The sequence below is a fragment of the Puma concolor genome, chromosome B2, assembly GCF_028749965.1.
Source record: "Puma concolor isolate L17-30 chromosome B2, mPumCon1.1.hap2, whole genome shotgun sequence".
NCBI lineage: Eukaryota > Metazoa > Chordata > Mammalia > Carnivora > Felidae > Puma > Puma concolor.
The window spans coordinates 39,547,088-39,553,169 of NC_141671.1; the positions used below are offsets into that span (position 1 = coordinate 39,547,088).

General features: G+C 50.8%; 1 long non-coding RNA gene across 1 annotated transcript; it reads right to left on the reverse strand.

Annotated features, from left to right (window-relative positions):
• Positions 1–550: 550 nt before the first annotated feature.
• Positions 551–4,560, reverse strand: LOC147580932 (uncharacterized). Its single transcript, XR_015250797.1, has 2 exons — positions 4,243–4,560; positions 551–760 (listed from the first exon to the last, which is right to left on the reverse strand). It is a non-coding gene; the product is annotated as an uncharacterized LOC147580932 (long non-coding RNA).
• Positions 4,561–6,082: the final 1,522 nt, after the last annotated feature.

Below are 6,082 nucleotides of genomic sequence, written 5' to 3' on the forward strand. Positions count from 1 at the left end.
ACACTTTATCTGCCATGGCAGGCAGTGGGCTGCAGGCTGCTGACAGCCAAGGAGCTGGGCCAGGAGGAATCTCAGGCTCCGGCAGAGAGAAATGGTATCTGGGGCACCTGTGTAGCTCAGTCGGTTAGGTGTCCAACTTCGGCTCAGGTCGTGATCTCACGGTTCGTGAGTTCGGGCCCCGCGTCAGGCTCTGTGCTGACAGCTGGGAGCCTGGAGCCTGCTTCGGATTCTGTGTCTCCCTCTCTTTCTGCCCCTCCCCTGCTCATGCTCTGTCTCTGTCTCTCAAAAATAAATAAATGTTAAAAAAAATTTTTTTTTAAAGGCAATAGGTCCAAATACATGAATGTGGAAACACATTGCTATGTAAAGAAAGGTCATAGCAATATTTTTATAGTGTAATCTCTTTTATATTTTTATAATAGCAAGTGTGTGTGTGTGTGTGTGTGTGTGTGTGTGTGAAAAGGACACAACTGTGTGCGTGTGTGTGAAGGACACAACTTGACACATAAGGGCGGTCAGCTACGGAGGGAGGTGACTTCTGGGGCCCGAAAAGAGTTTCATGTTTATTTCACATACAATCTGAACGTACTCCCATGTTACTTGTATACAAGTATGAGTGAGTCCCCCCCCGGCAGCTGGCTCCAGTTCCAATGCTGCCACTTTCTAGTTGTATGTTCTTGGGTGTGTTCCGTCTCGAAGCTCAGTGTCTCCATCAACAGAAGGGGGACCCTGGTCAGCACACCCGGCTCCTACAGCTGGCCTGCGGAGTGGGTGAAAGAACATACAGAGTGTGGAGCCTGGGAAGAGCACTCGTGGACACTCTGCGGCTCAGCAGGTTCTGTGCTTCCAGGCCCCAGGACAGCTTGGGGGACAGCAGGTGGGGACTGGGTGGCCCACTTCCTGCCATACAGGTTCCCCGGAGTCCATGGGACACTGTTGTCCCTGCCCAAACAGAGCTCAGAACCCAGAATTAGGCTTGACCCAACCTCTATGCAGCCAGACACATCCTCTGTGCTTGGCTCCTCATTTCAAAAGAAAGTGGCCCAAAGAACCACGTCCCTGGGATATGTAGCCTTATCCCCCGATCCAAACTTGGAACAGAGGTTGTGGCCATTTGGTAGACAAGTGAGTCAGAGAATACACATACACACCTAGATCTTACCGGTAATTACTTACATAGTATTGCCAGACCACCTTCTGAAGGCCTGTTTTAAGAAGCTCATTTGCAATTGGCACATCGAGGGTTGATATGAAACTAAATGCTGCCTGGAAGAAACAGCTGTGGGTGTGCACATTCTCCAGTTTACTCGAAGGATAATCTTCATCTAATGCTACTCAACGTGGAACTGAATTTTACAGCTCCAAAGAGTGTATTGCTTTAAAAAAAAAAAGTATATAGGGGCACCTGGGTGGCTCAGTCAGTTGCGCATCTGACTCTTGGTTTCGGCTCAGGTCATGATCTCACGGTTCATGGGTTCGAGCCCTGTGTCAGGCTCTGTGCTGAGCGTGTGGAGCCTGCTTGGGATTCTCTCTCTCTCTCTCTCTCTCTCTCTCTCTCTCTGCTCCTCTCCTGCTCATGTGCACACTCTCTCTCAAAATAAAAAAATAAACACTAAAAAAGTATATATATTTGAAGTCTGGGAACATGAACACCAAACTTATGCCAGTAGTTACTTCTGGGGAATATGTTGTATGTGGAAGGATGGGGTAGGGTATACGCCGAGGGGGTAGTAAGGAGCAACATTTGTATTTTACTCCGAATTATGATGCTCGATTTTGTTATGATGAGAACGTTCTCAGATGTTCCTTGTGGAAAAAAAAAATTTATGAAATAAGAAAAAAAAAAAGCGGAAGGTGCCAAACAGGGTTGTTCGGTGGAATAAACAAGATCATAGATAAGAAGGTGTACCTCGTCCTCTGCAGACATAAATGTAATTATTATTCGTTGAGTCCTGATGAGGTGCCAGGTGCCATTTAGACATATTGTTTTATTAAGTTGACCAAATGACCCTGCCAGCTAAGTATTATTTGCCCCTCTTCCAGAAGATGAGAGCCGGGGAACAGGTGGAGGTACACCTGAGTCCTCAGCCTGTGCATTTAAAGGTTAGTGAAATCACAGAGCAGTGCGAAATGGATTTCTCCTCCCAGAGGAAAGCAAAGAACCTCACTGGGGAGAATCTACCCTCCTTACCTGGGGATCCTCAGAGAGAGCCCTGCAGCATCTGTTCATGTTACTGGGGAGCAAAATGCCAGGTAAAGTGGAAATCCTGCAACTCTGCCTCCCTGGAATGAGTCTGGGAAGGCAATCAATCCTCTCAGTGAGGGGGGATGGAAGTAGGTCCTGGCTGCCAAGGGGAGCAAGCCACCTTTCCAGTGGGAGCTTGGGGAAGACCCCAAACAGGGGGTCTTGGCGGTTCTGCCACCAAGGACCATCCTGTAGCTACTGCCCAAGGGAAAACAGGGCTGGGGGCTCTGATTGGGTCCCCTTCACCCCAAATCGTGGCAGGCAACCAGCAAGCTCACAGCCGCCTCTCCCAATGCTCAGATGAATTTATAGGAGCAGCTAGCCAGCCACAAACCGCACACGTGTGGTTGTTACTCCCCGAAGCCTGACTGTACTGAACTCAGGACTCAGCTTTTATAGTCAATTCTCTCTCCACTTCCCGCTTCCTCACCTGCCTTGCCCCTCAGCCAGAGGCAGATGGATGTCTTAAACCTCCACAGCCATCCCCCATCATGAGAAGAAGTCCTGGCTGGAACTGCTCTCTGGGTGGTGCCAGTCTCAGCCCTGGGACCCCTGGATCTTGTGCTGGGGGGCTGTGCACCCCTCCCTCCCTCAGCCTCCCTGAAAGTTCTGTGGGGCTCTCACTCTCTCTCCCTCCCCCAGTCCCAAGCCTCCCAGACACAGGGTGGCAGATGGCCAAAGGCCCCCACCACACCGTGGGGGGTGTTTACCACCTCAGATTATATGGGGTGCCTGTGGCTGCAGACAGCCAGAGATTATTCTCAACCTTGATAGGATTCTAGGGGCGGGAGCCTTGAATTCAAGGGTCTTCTGGATTCCTCAACAGACTCTAGGCCCCTGGACCGGGTTAGAGTCACTACCTCCACCTTGTGGCAAGTTCTGGAACTGCACCCCAGGAAGGCCTGTTCCTGAACCGGTCTTGCTTAGCTCAGCAGGTGAGGAGGTCTGTGGGGCCTTAGAGATAGATCTCATTAAGGAGGAGGAGGAGGAGGAGGAGGAGGAGGAGGAGGAGTTGGAGGAGGAGGAAATGACTCAGAGAACCTGCAGTCACCTTCCTGTCTTCACTTTCTGCTCATATCACCTCCTCTGAGAGGCTCTCCCTGACCATCCTATTAGAAGTAACACCCACCCATCATCATTATCTACCCCTTTACTCAGCTTATTTATTTATTTATTTTTGCACTTATTCTCACCTAATGAATTACTAATTTTAAGAAAATGTGTTGACAGTGTAACCTCCACGAGGGCAGGGACTTTGGTTCACTGATGTTTCCCCTGTGGCTAAGAGTGCCGGGCAGGTGGTAGGTGCTCAATAAATATAGTTAATAAATGACTTCCTTACCTGCCCCTGTGCCCAGTGGTCTGCCAAGCCCTTGCCAAGGCCACGCATCCCTCTCCTGCAGGCCCCGCTCTGCCCCTGGTGCTGGGAACAATCCGTGGGTTGGTCTAGGAGATTTAAGGACCCCCGGGCTCAGCCCCAGTCAGCCTGTGCTGGTCTCACCCTCTTTGGCCAAGGCCCTGCCTCATTTCTCACCTTTGGTATCCACATCCTTCTGTATCATTTCCTGTACCTGTGTGCCTGTGTAAGTCACAGCAGCTTCAGCTCACTGCCGGCTGGCCCATCGTGGGCCAGGCCGTGGGGCGGGTGTTTTATGTATACTGCGTCTAATCTTCAGAGCCACCTGCAAGGTGTGTGTTACTTACCCTTGTTTCTCAGATGAGAAGACAGTTGACAGAGATGAAGAGGTTTACACGTGTGATTTGTGCCATCTCGGTGTTTCCTTTGCCCCCCCATGATGCTAATGGGTGAAACAAATAAAGAAAATTCATGTTAAATCAGTTTAAAAGTGTTTCCACGGTGAGACATTTTAGAACGCGAGGTTCAACAAAGCAGGATTCTTCAGACGGGAACTTCTCGGAGCATTTAAAATACCCATGTTTTTTGCCCCCTGCGAGTGGGGAGGAGTGCATGGAGAGCACCGCGTTTCCAGACTTACCTGACTTTGGAAGCCCCTTTCCAAGGAGCACCGTACAGGATGTGGCTTGGAAAACGATACCCGCAGCCCTCAAAGCATCCACTGTCCTGAGCACGACAGTCTGGGGAGGGAAGAAAACGAGTGTCGGGCACTTCCAGGATGTATCTCTATCAAGGATGCCTCATTATCTCTATTTTCCAGATGGGGAAACTAAAGCTCAGAGTGGCAAAGCAAGTTACCCTAGGCTGCCCCACAGATACTTGAAGCCAGTGGAGAGTGACTGTTCACCACGACGAAGAGCCGGTGGAAACCATTAGGAGGGTTCCTGGGGAACCGGAAAGCAGAAAGGAGTGGGGTGGGGGTGCGCCTGCGCCCCGCCCCTGAGAGGCACCCCGAGCCCTGACAAGCAAGCGCCTGTGACCCCGCCTTGCACGCTCCCTCGGTCCACGTTCCTGGGAAGCTCTTGCAGTTTTAATTAAATGCTGCGTATGGCGGCTCATTAAGGAGAAAACAGTTGTTCTATTTCTAAGTAGCCTCAGGACTCCTTGCTATTTTTATTGCTCGAACAACATTGCAGAGCATTTTATAGTGTTTGAACTTGGTATTGCCTCTGAGCCCGGCAGGACCTCCAGGCCCCGGGCTGAGAGACCACTGTCTCTGCTCCAAGGACACCTCCCTCATGCACCAAGAATCCGCCTTAGGCCCCACCTCCTCCCAGGCCTCTAGGACCCCCGCCCCCCCAGGGGCATCCTTCTTGTTACCAGAAGTTCTCATTCCTGGAAGTCTGCCTCTCTTCGGAGCTCTGATACACACCATTTGGCAGTTCTGTTCCCTGTTTGGTTTCTGGTGCTTTTCTGTGAAAAGAGTCTCTTACCAACATTAGCTTATCCTTACACAGCATTTGCTGAGGGCCAGACACTGTTCTAAGCTCTTACCTCTATTAACTGGCTGAATCCTCACAACAAACCTGTGAGGTATGTTCTATTGTTATCCCATTTAACAGATGGGGAAACCGAGGCCAAGAGGGGTCACTCTCCTTGCCCCAGATCTTAAACTACTAATTGGTGAAGCCAGGATTCAAATGCAGGGAATCTGGTTCGAGAATCTGCTCTTGACCACTCTGTTACACCATCTGCTGATAAAGTCCCAGGCTTGGCTGTGCTCTTATCAGCTGTCCCCTGACTCAGGGGCCGAGGTCCTGCCACCAAATCCCAGTTGGGTGCTGACGCCTTGGTTGGCTGCCTGCCTAGGTGTCTAGCCATCACCTGACCCTGGATTGCCATCACCTGCTTTGACATTGCCATTTTCTGAAGATGGTAGAGCAGCATCTCTCATGCCATATGCTCTTCTAGAACCTTCCCTCTCCCCCTCCCCCTTGAACCAGGGCAGATCTTTGTGACTATCTCGACCAATGGAGTATAGCTAAAGTGACACCATGTGGCTTCGGAGGCTAGGTAGTAAAAAAGTCATGCACTTCTGCCTTCTGTTTGGAGACTCGGCCACCATACTGTGAGGAAGTACAAACGGTGGGTAGAGAGACACATATGGAGCTGAGGACCCAGCAGGCTCCTAGCTGACAGCCAGCACCAACTCCCCAGCCAGATGGGCCACTTGGAAAGTGATCCTCCCACCTCTAGTTGAGCAACCCAGCTAATGCGATGGGGAGCAGAGGCCAGCTATCCCCACCAACCCCTGCCCAGATGGCGGCATCCTGAGCAAAATAAGTGATCACTGTTGTCTTAAGCCCCTAAGTTTTGAGGTGGCTTGTTATACAGCAAACAGATAACCAAGACACCTGCTGTGACTGTCTTACAAAGCACGGTGTGACTCTGGGTGGTCCTTTGGATGCAGCTTATTATAA